We start from the raw sequence: 17,412 nt of genomic DNA, 5'->3' as shown, positions 1-17,412 counted from the left end.
TCAGCATATTGCCCCCAACAAGCTGGGTCCTGATTTTACCCATCTCAGAAAGAGGGAAGGCTGAGTCAATCTCATATCAATATACATCTGTGAAATTCTTTGACTAAAGTTGATTGTGCTCCTTCTAAACTATTTTAAAGTGAGCAATCCCCGTTGAGTATTGAAGATTACACAGGTGAGTCCTACATGCTATGTACAGGCTACCTATTCCCATTGCTCTTTGAATGCAATGTCGAAGGGGGTAAAGCTGGAAAAAGCCTATGTACTACCCTCACCCCTCACCCACTCTTTACATACAGTGCAGTATATGAGAGTAACATAGACAAGAAGTCCTCAACTTTCAGCCATTCATTTAGTGACCATTTGAAGTTACAGTAGCACTGAAAAAAGTGACTTATGACATTTACATATATCGCATTTGCAATCATTGCAGACTATCCTCATAGTCACATGGTCAAAATTTGGACCAGTTTATTTATGACAGTTGCAGAGTCCCAAATCATGGGATTACTATTTGCAATCTTTCCCATCATCATCTGACAAACAACCAGATGGGAGAAACCAAATTCACTTTAAAAAAAAAAAAAAACCACATGATTCAGTTAACAACTGTATTGCTTTGTTTAACAACTATGGCAAATGATCGTAAAATTGGGTACAACTCACTTAACAACCATCTCATCTAGCAATGGGAATTCTGGTCAAGGACTACCTGTGTAAAGTTTTTTTTTAGCATATTTTGAAGGAAAATGTTCGCTCCCTACTTTTACCAATTTCATAAATCTCTGTCATCGCAAAGCTTTAATAGCATTCCCATTGCATATTGAACATTTTAAAGGTTACACAAATATTCTCACAAATGTCACACTTCTGTTTTCTACCTCATGTAAGTCTTGATCAAATTACAGGTCTGAAACTTGCATATTAAATAAATATAGAAGAAATTAGCACCCAGAATATTGTATATGAAGCCCTGAGATTTGCATTCTAAACTGATTACTCTGGAAGGAAGGAAGAAACCTTCCATTTTAAATTGTGACTGTAGTTCATTTCTCCCTCCTTTTGTTCCTTCTGGGCTTCTAAAATGGAATAATGTCTTCTGCCCTAGAGGTACCTTTACATCAGCCCATAGTTCTACCTCTGGTTAGTCATTATATCTATTTACAAACATGATAGCATATAATGAATAAAATTACACCCTACAGCTTGACCAGCTGTAATGCAAATAATCAATTAATCAGAATAGACATGGAAAGGACCTTGGGGGTCTTCTTGTCCAGTCCCCTGCTCAAGCAGGAGACTCTATACCTTTTCAGATAAATGGCTGTCTAGTCTTTTCTTAAAAACCTCCAGTGATGAAGCTCCTGCAACTTCTAAAAACAAGCTATTCCACTGATCTTCTTCATTCCAGGTTGCTCCTCTCCTTGATTAGTTTCCACCCATTGTTTCTTGTGTTGCCTTCTGCTGCTTTGGAAAATAAGTTGACCCTCTCCTTTTTGTGGTAGACCCTCAAATACTGGAATACTTCTATCATGTCCCCTCTAGTCCTTTTCTCTAGACTAGACATACCTAATTCCTGCAACTGGTCTTCACATATTTTTGTCTCCAGGCCCTTAATCATCTTAGTTGCTCTTCTTTGCACTTTTTCCAAAGTTTCAACAGCTTTTTTGTAATATGGTGACCAAAACTAGATGCAGTATTCCAGGTGTGGTCTTTTTTTTTTTTTTTTGGAAAAAGTTTTACAATTACATTTTCTCCCCAATTTCCCCCCCCCAACCCTCCCAACCCTCCCTAACCCTCCCTAACCCCCCTAACCCTCCCCTCCCCCCAGACTTCCTCAAAGTGTAATCCAAATCAAAATCCCCTTTTTATGAAACTTGAACCCGTCCACCCCCTGTATATTTTTCACATCTTCACAAAGTTCTATTATTATTCTATCCCTATATAATACTTTCAGTTAAAAGCTATCTGATATTTCCTAGTTTGATATTTATTCTGCACATAATCTATCCACTTTTTCCACTCCCATACATAAGTCTCTTGTGAGCGATCTTTTAAATATGCTGAAATCTTCGCCATCTCTGCAAAACTGGCCATCTTCAAAGTCTATTCTTCAATAATAGGCATAGCTTCATTTTTCCATATTGACCTATCAGTAATCTCGCTGCAGTTATCATATACAATATCAACTTTGTTTCACCCAATGTAAAACCCTTAGCTATACCTAATAAAAACAATTGTGGAGAAAACTGAATTTTTTTCTTCAAAACATTTCTTCAAAATATTCTGCATAACCCACCAGAGACTTTCACTCATTCACTCTTCTGTTTTAAAATTAATCACAGGGCTAGTAATACTTGCATTTCGTGGTTCAAGTTGTTATTCCACCCTGGTTGTTTGAATTTGCTTTGTTTTAAGTAGAAAGGTTGCTCCTGCCGCCTTGTTCTACGCTGGGTAGACTCATCCCACGCTGTCCGAAGTCTCGGCGAGCTGAAAGGGAGCCGCGCCTGTTTCCTCCCCAGAAGTAAAGGGTAGCTATCTGGGGGCTCACAGGGGCTCAACCTGCTTCTCACCAACTCTATTCCACTAATCCTTGAGGATTCGGGAACTTCCAAGCCGCTTCTCTTGATCGAAGTGGCTCTGACAGGCAGCGGGGCTGGCGGTCCAAAAACGGGACCGTCTTTCAGCGACAGGAAGCAAACCGGAAGCCCAGGTGTGGTCTTAATAAGGCTTTATAAAACAGTACTAATAGTTCATGTGATTTTGATTCTATGCCTCTGTTTATATAACTAAGGATTGTATTATTATTATTATTATTAATAATAATAATAATAATAATAATAATAATAATAATAATAATAATAATAATAATAATAATAATAATAATAATAATAATAATAATTTTATTTCTATACCGCCCTTCTCCCGAAGGACTCAGGGCGATGTACAGCCTATTTAAAAACAGAATAGACATCAATTTAAAATAATTTAAAAGTATTAAATAAATTTGGCTTAATTTAAAACCCCAGAAATTTAAAATTTAAAACATCCAATTTAAAATTATAAAGTATTAGCTTTATGACTGCTGCTGCACACTGCTGGCTTGTGTTTAAGTGGTTGTTCACTAGGACTCAAAGGTCCCTCTCACAGTTACTGTTTTTGAGCCAGGTTTTGCCTAATCTGTACTTGTATCTTTGGTTTTTCCTGCCCAAATGTAAAACCTTGCCTTTCTCCACATTAAATTTCATTTTGTTCAACAGGGCCCATTGTTCAAGTCTGTCAAGATCTTTTTGGTTCCTGAGCTTGTCTTCTGGGGTATTGGCTATTCCTGCCATCTTAATGTCATCTGCAAATTTGATGAGTTCCCCTTCTGATAATAGTTAAACAGATAGTAATTAAAAGCCACAATTTGTTCTCAGAAGAGATTGGTTTATTGTCCCTTTAAATCCATTTATATATTTTGGTAAGAGATAATCAACATCATCCTGCACTAGCCTCTAATGTATTACAGCAGCATCAACAAATTAAGGGTTGACCACATGAAATCATACTGTGTAGCCTTTCCATTGCATCCGTGAGAGGTCAATGCAAAGGAAGAGAATACATAGATTTCTACGAACTTGACATTTGATATGTAAGTCCCACGCAGACATATCAATATTTTCTGCAACATTCCAGGTACCCTAGATCTAACATTCTTCATCAATATAATTCCAAACTTTTGAAATATAATTTAATTATATATTAACAACTTTAAAACTTAATTATGCAGAACCCAAGTTAAATATAAAAAACAATAGTAGCCATTCTTGTGATGTTCCATAATGCATTCGGGCTGCAAGGAAGGAATAATGTCATTTGTAAAACTCAAACTGAAGGTAAAGAATAATAATTGTTAGTGCTAGGATTGAAAATGGTGGGAAACCTGATTTGTGCATCACGTGTTACAAAAACTAAATCTGCACCTTAACAGTGTTTTCAGGATTCTCAGATGGAATTGTTAGATCATCCAACTATAATCTAATATTTTCGGAAACTTGGTATTCTTCCATAAAACCAGATTTTGCAATCTATGTGCCACAATTGGCAGTCAGTATTTTTGTGTTTACATTTAATAATAATATTGCTCCATCCTCTCTCTCTTTCACACACACACACACACACACACACACACAAGCCCACAAACAAACAAACCATAGTGATATTCACTTTTCCCCAAGCAGAACAAAAACTGGATCATCAACAGTTAAATGTGAGGAATTTTAAATCTGCTGATTAGCAATTTGGGTTAGAAAAAATTCCAATAATTGATAGGAGAATTAAACACTGCAATTGTGTGTACATACAGGTATTTAGGGAGGTAAAAGAGACTAGTCAGAGGGAAGAAAGAATTCAAACTGAGACATTCCAGCAAGTTTTTGGGTTACAAATCAGGGACGGGTTTCAAAACCCATTGCTACTGGTTTGCTCGTGGGCGGGTGCATGCTCACGCATGCGTAGAAACATCCGATGCAGGTGGGCGGAGCCTCCCACCACCGCTACCATCAGGGGTGAACAGGTAGCAACCCACCACTGTTACAAATGCTATTTCTAGTTCCAGAAAAAATTACCTGTCTTATAATTTGAGTTATTTTATAGGAGTTTTTTCATTTTTTTTTTAAAGATGTGGAGGAAGGAATGATATTCTTCTAAAAAGAAATACATCCCAGCATGGTAACATAAAATGATTATATAGCGTTTTTCAACTTTGGTAACTGTAAAATAGGGACATGGTGGCTCAGTGGCTAAGATGCTGAGCTTGTCGATCGAAAGGTCGACAGTTCAGAGGTTCGAATCCCTAGAGCCACGTAATGCAGTGAGCTCCCATTACTTGTCCCAGCTTCTGCCAACCTAGCAGTTCAAAACCACATAAAAAATGCAAGTAGAAAAATAGGAACCACCTTTGGTGGGAAGTTAACAGCGTTCTGTGCAGCTTTGTTGTTTAGTCATGTCGGCCACATGACCACTGAGACATCTTCAGACAGCCGTGGCTCTTCAGCTTTGAAACGGAGTTGAGCACCACCACCTAGAGTCAGAAACAACTAGCACATATGTGCGAGGGGACCCTTTACCTTTACCTTTAACTGTAAGATGGGTGAACTTCAACACCCAGAATTCCCCAGCCTATGTAGAATAAGGTTTCAACATTTGACTAACAGCCCAGTCAGTACTAAGTGCATTTAAGACATTTTCAGATGTTATATTTCAAAAGCTATTTGTTTTCCCTGAAAAGAATGACTCTATAACTATCAAGCTTATTGTATAATCATATATTTGCTTAGAAAACCTCTGAAAAACAATTTATCTTCTGAAAATGTCAATGTTTGTCACATAATTCATACAGGGAGGCAAAATAGCTGTTGATGTTACTATAAAAACATGTAATTATCTAGAAGTCCCCTTTTCCCTCTTCTTCCATCTTTTTGCAGAATATCAAGTTAATTATTATAGGAGAAATTGTAAAAGCAGATGCATATTTGAAAGCTTTTTTTCCTCTGAGGCCTGTGAGGACCCAGCTGGAAGGAAAAGGCCTGCTGGGATCTAAGGGGCAGGAAGTGGAGCATAGGGTTTCTCAGTTGGTACAAGAAGCCTTGGCAGGCCTGGGGAAGGTGATCCTGTACCTGCACTAGGCTTCCACGGGCTGAGGCATCTCATGCTCACATATTTATTTAATGGCCTCATCAGGAAGAGCAGGGTAGGGCTGATAAGGGAGGTCATCTCACTTAATGGCTGTCATGACATACAACCATAATAGATAGGCTCTGTTTGGGTTGAGAGCTACTTGAATTTCATTTCTATGAAGCTGAACAACCAGCTATGCTTTCCATGGGCCTACAGAGGAAGTAGAAACAAAAGAGTGTTTACTGCTACATCAGAAAATAGAAAGGGTCTGTGTTAATATTAAAGAAAATAATGTAGGAAGGGTATGTATGCACAGATCTGGAGAAGGATAGTAAAGACCATATGCCACTTCATTTAATTCTGATTCTACGATTGACATTTTACAGAGCAAAGAAATATCTAGAGAAAATATCTGAAGAAAAGAAGAAGATGAGGAGAACTGGCACTCTCACTTCCTACCAGCAATTTCTGAGCAGGAAGATAGGCTGGCATATAAATTTAATAATAAATTATTGGTTAGAAATTTAGGGTCCTAGTCTGCTGCTCAATCCTATAATGCTCATAACTCCATTATGGGACTGTTCAGAATATGTTATCCATCAGAATATGTTACATATCTTTTACCAGCTTGCTTGCTTTACCAATAATTTATGGATCGATTGTGTCAGATATCGGGGTTGCAATACACTTGGCAAAACACCTCCTTTTGAGGAAGATGGGCCTAGGTTATATTCCTGGCATTTTCAGTTAAAAAGAAAATTACACCTTACTGATCCCATGGAAATCTTGACTGCATCAATGGATTTGTAATCCATGTTTAGGAGAAGTCTCCAATGTGCTTTTGAATCTATCAAGTACATCCTCTTAATTGGTCTGTCAAGTGCTATTAACTCCCAGCCATATTTTCTGCCTTTATCATTCTGTATAGGACTATCTTCCAGAATGAGCTCGGTACAAATGACATCAGGGACCTCAATGGTTGCCCTTCCTCCTCTAGCTTCTGGATATCTTACCACTCTGACAATTCCTTCCTTAGAATTTAAATTGTCCAAGATAGTTAATCAAACATTATTAAGGCTAAATTGCATTTCTTTATGAAGCTGAATATAAATGGGGTAGTCATTATACCTTTTGTGGCATGTTCTACTTAATAAAGGCTTCATAGTTACATGTGAGTTTTACATATTGGTAATATTCCTCCTTTCAAAAGGAATATGTCAAGAGAATGTAAATTGCTAATTGCCCAAACCATCATTTGAGTTTAGTATTGCCTCTATAAGAACTACTTCCTCAATTCTCTAGTGTTACAATTCTTTTTTTTTTTTTTTTGCTTTAAATGTCGCCCTTCTCCGGAGACTCAGGGCAGCTTACAATGCATTAAGCAATAGCCTTCATACTTTTGTATATTTATACAAAGTCAGCTTATTGCCCCCACAATCTGGGTCCACATTTCACCTACCTTTGAAAGGATGGAAGGCTGAGTTAACCTTGAGCCTGGTGAGATTTGAACTTGCAGTAATTGCAAGCAGCAGATGTTAATAACAGTGCTTTAGTCCACTGTACTACAGGGTCTTATTCTTGGTTTTTGCTAACACAGGATCTGAATATTTGTTGAATTTATTTTCAAATAAGTATGGGAACAAAATTATGGTTTCTGAATGATAAATTTAAAATTGTGATTATAGCGTTATCACTTCCCACTTATTCAACTCAGCCAGCCTGACACAACTTGCTGCCTTCCAAATATGACTGACTACATAACAACAGCATAGGCAACAGACAAGTTAACTGAGATGAATGGAATTGCACTCTAACACATTTGGAGTGTTTAAGAAAGGGGATGATGGCACTAAAATATAGAACTTAAATTACCTCAGTAGTAAAGTTTTGAATCCTCTAAAGTTGATTTATAAGTCTGGAAAACAGTAAAGGCACACAAGCTTCAGAATGAAGTACAGAAGGATTCAAAACTTTAACCATAACTATGTAGCAAAGACAAAGTTTTGATTGATAAATGGAATTTGAAATTGTATCAGAGCAAAGTAATAAGGAAATGGATAAACACATGCATATCACATTGCACAATTCTGCTCTTCTGGATGGTGGTAAATGATTGGAAAATTTTAGACCTGTCTCAAGGAAAGTAGATAAGTTTGCTTTCAGGGTTATACTAATCCTTAGGAGGGGCTGGGTTACAAATCATCATTGGAGAACATACATAGATTAGTTTTACCTAGCACCAAATTAAAAAATTGTGTGTTTGTGGTTCAGTGCATTGAATTCAGGGTCTTCTGTTAAGTCATAATATTTGATTTAATAAAATTTGATTTGATCAACACAGACCTGATAGAAATTTTAAAGGAATTTGTAAATTTTAAAAAGTGACACTGTCTCTATTCTCAAATCTTAATTAATATAACTGTCACATCCCCATCCTCTAATATTCCCCATAGCCTTGCCTATCACTCTGCTATGTCTTAATTTATGCGCTACTTTATCTCTTCTTTATCTTCCATTCTTCTAATTTTAGCTTTAATTTTATCTTAAACCATTTTTAAAAATTATTTTTATATCTTGAACAAAAACTTTGCCAAACATGCTTTTTATGAACACACATATACCATGTATTAGGAAAGTAATTGCATTGATTTTTGCTCAGTTTTCCTTGAAAAAGATAAATCTTGGTTAAATTCTTTGTAGCTTTCACAGCTCCCCATGCTTCAGCTAAAGCTTGGAGACAAAACTATGAGATAATTCCTACCACGAGGTTCTTTTCTATTAAGAAACATTCTTAATAGAATGTAGACTTCATAATACCCTAGGCTCAAAAATATTGCAAAAAGAAAAGTGTTATGAAACTTTTCAATTAATGCTGTATCACTTTGACTTACAAAAAAGTATGCTTGTTCATTTGTCTATATGGCCACCTATCTCACAGCACTGACTATGAACAGTAATCATGAACTGCGTATACACAGTAACACAATATAAGCTGCCACACTGGAGAGTTCCCTACATCACACTGGCTTAGTTAATACCACATGCTTACTTTAGCTAAGGATTCAGAGCCTATTTCTGGATTCACTTAGTATTCTGGCTGGACCTAAAGATGCTGTTCAAAAGGCAACTGGACTTCCTTGTTTTTTTTTTTCCTTGAAAATGTTTTGCTTCTCATCCAGGAAGCTTTTTCAGAAGTAGCTTCTTGGGTGAGAAGCAAAACGTTTTCAAGGGGGGAAAAAAATATCTTTGGAACAACCATGACCTAGATTTGTGATGGCAAACCTATGGCACAGGTGGCATGCTGAGCCATATTAGTGGGCATGTGAGCATGTGCGAGCCAGCCTTCTCAGCCCACCGGAAGTCAGGAAACAGGCCATTTCCTGCCTCCGGAGGGCTTCCGGGAGGGTGGGGAAGGCCATTTTCATCCTCCCCAGGCTCCAAGAAAGCCTCTGAAGCCTGGGGAGGACAAAAAAATGGGCCTACGGGCCCACTATGCCATTGCGTACCAAAAGCGGGGGGAGCGCAAGGGGGTAGCATACGCATGCATGGGGGGGCAGGGCACATTGAATTATGGGTGTGGGCACACATGCATGTGACACCCCCCCCCCGATGCTCCCCCACTTTTGGCACACGACGGCAAAAATGTTAGCCATCACTGACCTAGATGATTGAGAATCTCCATAGACATATTCTGGCTGCAAAACATGTTAAATGCTAATGCTGGATTAATAAAGCACCATTACTACTTTCATACATGTAATGCCCAAAGAAACCCATTATATCATGGCTTAAAATGAGGACTTGATTATTAGAATAATTACTGAATTTCTAGCCATTAAGAACCAAAAACTATCTTCCCCCCTCCCCCTCCTATCTTAGTCTTAGCCAGAAGACTAAGATAAACTTAATAATTACATACAGTTAAAAATTAATAATTTCTTAAGGGCTATTGTTGGGTGGAGGAATTCTTTCTTATCTTTCTTATTATTATTATTAATTGTTTTTATTTCTACAACACATTTTCACTTTTATTTTCATATTGTCTGGTTTTGGTCTTTCTTATCAAATAGTTGGTCTTAATGGCTTCTGTGAAGAAGGATCACAAGCCAGCTGAAGATGGCAACCCTGGTAGTTTTTCATTGCCTGCTTCTGTCTTCCTCACAGGACAGCATCAGGAAGTGGACATGATAATGTACTATGATGTCTTTCTCTTCCTTATAGGAAACATGTTATGAATCTTTCAGTTCATTCCCAGGAATCCATATTTTGTATGTGGCAGAACCAAATCCATGAAGAGTACTTAGAGACAGATGCTCAAGGTACAAAAAAGGAGGTAGAATTTTTTTTTAAATTGTGAAGTTTAAATGGAAGTTTTGCTTTTGAGATAATGATAAGGGTGGGGGAACTAAGAAGTCGAAGTAAGTCTTTTTCCTGTAGAAAAACAATCCTGAAAGGGCAGTTTAAGTCTTACAACTGAGGAAGCAGAACAGAGATCACAGAGAGGGGCAATGCTAAATTCCCCAATGCTAAATTCAAGATATATCCATCCATTATAAAGCCAACAAAAAAACCCTCATGAAATGTATTGTTTCCCTTGCTGATACTTATTACAATACCAACTGAGCCTCGATTCTCAGTTAATGCTAGTTAACCAATTTCCTTCCAAGATAATGTGTGACAAAGCCTAACAGATTTCAGACATCTTGAAGATAGGGTGACAAGCAGAAAAAGAATGTTGCTTGTGCCATGAAAATGGTTGTGTCATAATTAAGTGCTTCAAACTGGTGCTTCAAAAAGTTGCATCTTTAAATTTCCTCTCAGGAAAGTTGGTCTTAATTGGACAGGAAGGTCTCCAGCCTAGTTGGGAACTGCAACAGTGCCAATTGATTTATTTTGATTAATACACCACCTTTCTATATATGGTTCCTTAGGGCTTGGTTTTTCTTTCCTGTACAAGTTGAACCTGATAGCCTCCTCTGTAAAGAGGCGTCTCCAGCCCAGTTGGAAATAATAATAAGCAAAGTTGGCAAATCCTCACTGCCTGTTTCTTCTTCTGTTGAACTGGGTATCTGTGTTCATACTTCTCTTATTTCTTTGTAATTTAAAGATTACAGACTCCCCGGACTATTATACTATGTCCATTGCTCTGGACATACAGTTTAAATCTGTTGAAATTCTGCTTTAATGTATCATTTCATTATCTGTGAAAATAAGTGCTTGACTTTATTTCTCTGAACTTGTATCATGTAAGTTATCTAAACATTCTGCAATACTGTACTGTGTTAAAGCAATTGATATTGCCGGTGATTGTTTTTTATTTTTAAAAGGTATTAATGTTATTTTGTGGATTGGTCTTTTTTTATAACATGTTGATATAGAAATGCATATGACCAGTGGTGAAATCCAAATTTTTTTATTACCGGTTCTGTGGGCGTGGCTTGGTGGGCATGGTGTGGCTTGGCAGGTGTGGCTTGGTGGGCGTGGCGGGGAAGGATACTGCAAAATCTCCATTCCCACCCCACTCCAGGGGAAGGATATTGCAAAATCCCTATTCCCACCCCACTCTGGGGCCAGCTAGAGGTGGTATTTGCCAATTCTCTGAACTACTCAAAATTTCCGCTACTGGTTCTCCAGAACCTGTCAGAATTTGCTGGATTTCACCCCTGCATATGACCTCTACAGGAGAAAAAAAAATGTTTCCAATCATTTATTTTTGTATCCTCAAGCAGCAGATGTTATCTAATTTTTATCCTCTTTAAATTCTGTAGTTCATCTGCACTTTCATCTTCCCACAATAATTGCATGTTTCCTACTGAAAATGTATATATTTTCACACATATGCCATTCTCTAATTTATAGCTTTAAATTAAAGGAAAAAGGTCTTAAAATAAGTTCTTTAAAAGCAGTTCTTTAAAAGCAGTTCTTTAAAAAAAACTGCTTTTATAAACAAAATGGAGAGATGCAACAGAACAAAATAAATTATGTGAAATCCATTTTCCACATCTGGATAATCAAGTTCAGAAATACTATTCAAACACTTGATTCAACATTCAGAAGAATAACTGTTCCTAATTTTTTCAATGGATGTATCGCATAAATAAGACTCACCAACAGAATAGCTGAAGAAATAACTTGCATCACACATCCATCCTATCTGAACTCTTTTCACCTACTAATACAAGTGTTACAGCTTTTGCCTGAGACTGTCAACTTTCATGACACTGTTCTTAATGTATAATCAAGTGGTTATAGCTTGTGTGCATATGACAGATTTGACATCCATAAATCAAACATTGCTCTACAGCATTGCCCTACAACCATTCTGCAGCACTGGAAAAGTCTTGCTAGGAAATAAGAGTTCTGACAAGTGTCTATTGTTTGAGAGATGTCTTGAATTGTAATCCTTGGCTCGTATAAATTGCATAATTGATATCAAACTTTTTCACAGAGTTTCTGGGTTGGAACCAAGAAGCCATTGAAAGATCTAAGTGTGCAATTCAACATTATTTTAGAAATGTAAGCTGCCCAAAGTCGTTGATTGAGATGAACAGCTATATAAATTGAATAAATATGTTGTCTAGATCTTAAGGAAGTTTTGAGCTAGGGCAAATTCCAGGTATGACTTTACCAAGTGTTAAGACACATACTTCAATAATCTTTTCAGGTGGAAATTCCCTGGAATTATTTTTTAAAAAATAACTTAAAAGTTTAATTTATTCTGGATATCAGGAAATAAAGGTGTTATGGAGGTGCCAGGTGCATCTGGATGCCATATGGTTGACCCCATTTTCATGGCAAAATAAAGCCCTCCTTTAGTAGCTTTCATGGCTTAAAAACATTTAAATGCAGCTGCCTCTAGTGTTCCACTTCTTTAAACTTTCTACATGAGAATATTAAAAAGAAGTTATTTTTCCACTGCATAATTAAATGTGATTTAGAATGCAGGCCATCAATCTTTATGGTTTTAATAGAAAGCAAACAGATCCTCAGTTGTAGCCTACAGAAACAATATCCAGTTGGGAGAAGTAATATTTCCACAGGACAGTATTTCAGGTTTTAGCATGTATGCAAGATTCAGAGGATGCTTCAAAGACCTCCTTTTGAATATGTATTGAAAAATAAAAGCCTTCATTGTTCTCTAGAGAAGTGTACCCATGTGGATCTTGTCCCTCCTTATTTTTCTAATGAATACATTAAGAAGAAGGAATAATGAGAGATTTATTCAGAGACAACTTTCATGATCGCTCCCTAGATATAAGGCCACCATCCATCCTGATCAGTACAGATAAGACTTTCAAAATAGCAAAGAAGAAAAATCATGAATTACTGGTAACTATAAAATGACATATTTTTTAGAAGTTTTCATTCATCCCCATATATTTGCATGAAAGAGGGATAGTCATAAGCTATCACAGCATAATGACAAATAATTGGCATGCCTGCAATAAAATATTCTATACAAATCCTTGAAAAGACAAAACTGTATATTTGATGATTACTCTAGGAAGAAATATTGTCAACACATAGGCATGCATTCAGCCGTGCATAACACTGAACCAAATGCAATTTACAAAATATGGATAAATGCACTTTCTGCAGAATCTAGCCAATATGTGCCTCATGCTTACCTGGAAACGGGCATTGGCAGAATATCACATAAGATCCCATTTTTATGAGTAAAAGTCTGTTCTTTGTGAAAAGAGATCTCACTCCTTGCCATGGGCCAATTTAGAATATATTTCTTTAGGACTCTTTTTAAAAATCAACCATTTGAGCTTCAGTAAAACAAGTCACTATTTCAAAGTCAGCTGATGAGTTGCCACGCCTAACAAAGGTCTACTCCATTGGTTCTCAACCTGTAGTCCACCAACTCCTGGGGGAGGCATGATGTCATCACAGAGAGTCCGTGAAGGCTTGAAGAAATGTTATGATTTAAATCTTGACTTAAATTTTGGTGGTCAGTGGCCACAAAAGGTATTTAAAGGGGGTCCGTGGTGAAGAATAGGTTAAGAACCACTGGTCTAGAGGACTTATTTAGGATTCTTGGGACTTTAAAATAAATTTTATCAAAATATTGTTTTTAGAAAATGCTTAAAATTGAGCTTTCTGTTATATGGAACCTCATAAATTATTATGTCGTCGAAGATGTGTCCTAAACAAACAACATAAGCCTGAAGCCAACCTGCAAGAAGAAAGCATGCGGTCAATAAGAGAAAGTTACACTTATAAATCCATGCTGCCAATCTTTTAATTATTCCACTCCCATTTCATCCTCCAACAATAAGTAAATGATAAAGAGAATTTCTGACAGAGGCTCATTTCACACATCATTGGGAACAATAAAATGTTTTCCAGATAAGGAGCACTCAATGTAATAATGTATTTTAATGCACTGTAAAATGTAAACTGGTAAGTGGATCAACTAGATAATTGCAGCAAGTTGGCTTCAACTCAAGTCTTTATTACATATACACAGAACTGGTGAGCATGTCATTTCCTAACTATTATAATAACTAGTCTCACCTGCTCTCCGTTTTCCCATTTAAAATGCCCTAATAGGGATCATTAAAAAAAGTAAGATCATGGCTCCCGGCCTTCTCAATTCCTGGCAAATAGATGGGGAAGAAATGGAGGTAGTGACAGATTTTATTTTCCTGGGCTCCAAGATCACTGCAAATGGGGACTACAGCCAAGAAATTAAAAGATGCTTGCTCCATTAATTTGGTTATGAACAAGTTGTATTTTAATGTTCCATTGTAATATTTCAATTTGCTTTTATTTCAATTGCGTTTTCTATTGTAAGCTACCCACCCCATAATGTTCGAATGCTCCACACAGAGGAAACAACAGTAATCTAAGACCAGGTGATGTTCACTTTCTATTCCATTTTAGAGCCACGGAGATGGTACCTATGACCCAATGTTCAGGGGAGGGTGAAATTAAAACCTCATAGGAACACACTTTTTGCTCTCACTCACTGAAAAATCAGTGCAGGTTAGAATTAGTTATTTAAACAGCCCTGTCTTTTTTCACAATGTTGAGAACAGATAGAAACATTTTCAGTTTCCTTAAAAAAGTAAGATCATGGCTCCCGGCCTTCTCAATTCCTGGCAAATAGATGGGGAAGAAATGGAGGTAGTGACAGATTTTATTTTCCTGGGCTCCAAGATCACTGCAAATGGGGACTACAGCCAAGAAATTAAAAGATGCTTGCTCCTGGGGAGGAAAGCTATGACAAATCTAGACAGCATACTAAAAAGCAGAGACATCACCCTGCCAACAAAAGTGCGTAAAGTCAAGGATATGGTTTTCCCAGTTGCAATGTATGGTTGTGAAAATTGGATCATAAGGAAGGCTGAGTGTCAAAGAATTGAGGCCTTTGAAATATGGTGCTGGAGAAGACTCCTGCGAGTCCCTTGGACTGCAAGGCGATCAAACCGGTCCATCCTCGATCCTGCTCTTTAGAAGGCCAGATCCTGAAGATGAAACTGAAATACTTGGGCCACTTAATGAAAAGGAAGGACTCACTGGAAAAGAGCCTAATGCTAGGAACGATTGAGGGCAAAAGAAGAAGGGGACAGCTGGATGGAGTCACTGAGAATGGGGTGGCTGGATGGAGTCTCTGAAGCAGCCGGTGTGAGCTTAAATGGTCTCCGGGAGATGGTAGAGGACAAGAAGGCCTGGAGGAAAGTTGTCCATGGGGTCGCGATGGGTTGGACACGACTTCGCAACTTACAACAACAATAGGAATCAGCTCAGAAAACAACTTAGCCAATGGCTGCTTCTTTATTTTACAGAAATAATCATTAAAAAAAAAACATTTCTGATAAGCAAGCATTAGAAGTTGCTAGTATTAAACATTACTTTAAATGAATGGTGCTCCTGTGTTTATAAATGATTGGAATTTTGTTTTTGTTTTTAAAAAGGGCTATTCTGATTTCATCTAAAATTCTTTCCAGTTCTGGCTTGAATGATAAATAATCCTATTGCATTCTGATTTTTTTCTCCTGATTTTCTGTCTGTCTGATGAACATCTACATCAGTCCAGTGGAACTAATTGCCTAGAAAATATTGGATTGGTTCATTTGGTTATGAACAAGTTGTATTTTAATGTTCCATTGTAATATTTCAATTTGCTTTTATTTCAATTGCGTTTTCTATTGTAAGCTACCCACCCCATAATGTTCGAATGCTCCACACAGAGGAAACAACAGTAATCTAAGACCAGGTGATGTTCACTTTCTATTCCATTTTAGAGCCACGGAGATGGTACCTATGACCCAATGTTCAGGGGAGGGTGAAATTAAAACCTCATAGGAACACACTTTTTGCTCTCACTCACTGAAAAATCAGTGCAGGTTAGAATTAGTTATTTAAACAGCCCTGTCTTTTTTCACAATGTTGAGAACAGATAGAAACATTTTCAGTTTCCTTAAATAAACCCTCTGGGTTGCTTAGCCAACAAATTATAGGACAAACAGAACTGTCAATCTTTTTAACATTTATTTCAATTACCCTAGCTCTCTGCCAAGGTTTTCTGAATGTTTTGATTTAAAAGAAATCTCTTTCTGGCCATTTTTTTCTGTAGGCATAGAGACCCTGTTTATTGAACAGATCAAGCAACAGAGCTGCCTTTTTTCCCAGCAAGTCTGTATTGGTTTTTGCTGATATTTTTTTCTTGCACATAGTGATGGCTTTTGTAGGGGAGAGAGAGAGAGACTGAGACCTGTTGATGTGCATATTAACCGCATGAATAATAGTAATATTAAGATAACAAGATACCAGAGACATCACAGAATGCACATATATTTTGAAATTCAGCATATAGATAGATCCTTTCTTCTTTGAAAATGTACTCTGAGCCTCAAAAATCAATAAAGACCATGCATAGAATGTTTGTGCACACCAAATATTAACAAATAAATTGTACCAATTTTATAATAGCCTGTGCATTTACTCATCAGAATTAGCACCAATTATGCATAATGCATAAAATATACACTATTGCATCATAAAACACAGCATAACATATTGCACAACCATTCACATCAGCTCAAACTTTCTCATAGAAAGTTTGCTCACTTTTTAAAATGAGCAGAAATTTAGTTGGCAGGCCAGTAATCTTATAGACCAGTGATGGCTAACCTTTTTGGTGCCGAGTGCCCAAAGCGTGTGCATGTGTGAAACCCCAAAATGCAATGCCAGTGCTCCCAGCACATGAACGCGTGTCCCCCATGCATGCTCCCCGCCCTCCTCCCATTTTTGGCTTCCTGGTTGGTGCAGAAGGCCTTCCAGCTCCAAAATGGGGCACGGGGATGTGCGCACGTCAACTCCCAAAATGCAATGGAAGCGTCCCCCGCACATGCGCCCCGCCCCCTGCACATGCGCAGCAGTGCCCCGAAGACCAGCTGGCTGGCGGGAGCCACACACACATGCACAGTGGAGCTGGGCTGAGGCAACGGCTGGCATGCCTGCAGAGAGGGCTCGGTGTGCCCCCTGTGGCACGCATGCCATAGGTTTGCCATCACTGTTATAGCTAATCATCTACATAATCCTATCCCACACCAGCCCATCCAATCTAAACCAAGAACTGCAGAGATGTGACTGTCTTGACTGGAAAAATTTCTGGAGGAAAAAATAACTAAAAGAATACCACAAGCCAAATCCAAGCCACAAAACATCAGATTTTTTGCAATGCCCAATAGAACTGAACACTCAAAACTGAACCCTCAAGGAGTCACTGTACAAGTG

Source organism: Pantherophis guttatus, chromosome 1 (genome assembly GCF_059756535.1).
Source record: "Pantherophis guttatus breed Tessera chromosome 1, ASM5975653v1, whole genome shotgun sequence".
NCBI lineage: Eukaryota > Metazoa > Chordata > Lepidosauria > Squamata > Colubridae > Pantherophis > Pantherophis guttatus.
This window is presented reverse-complemented; position numbering follows the sequence as displayed.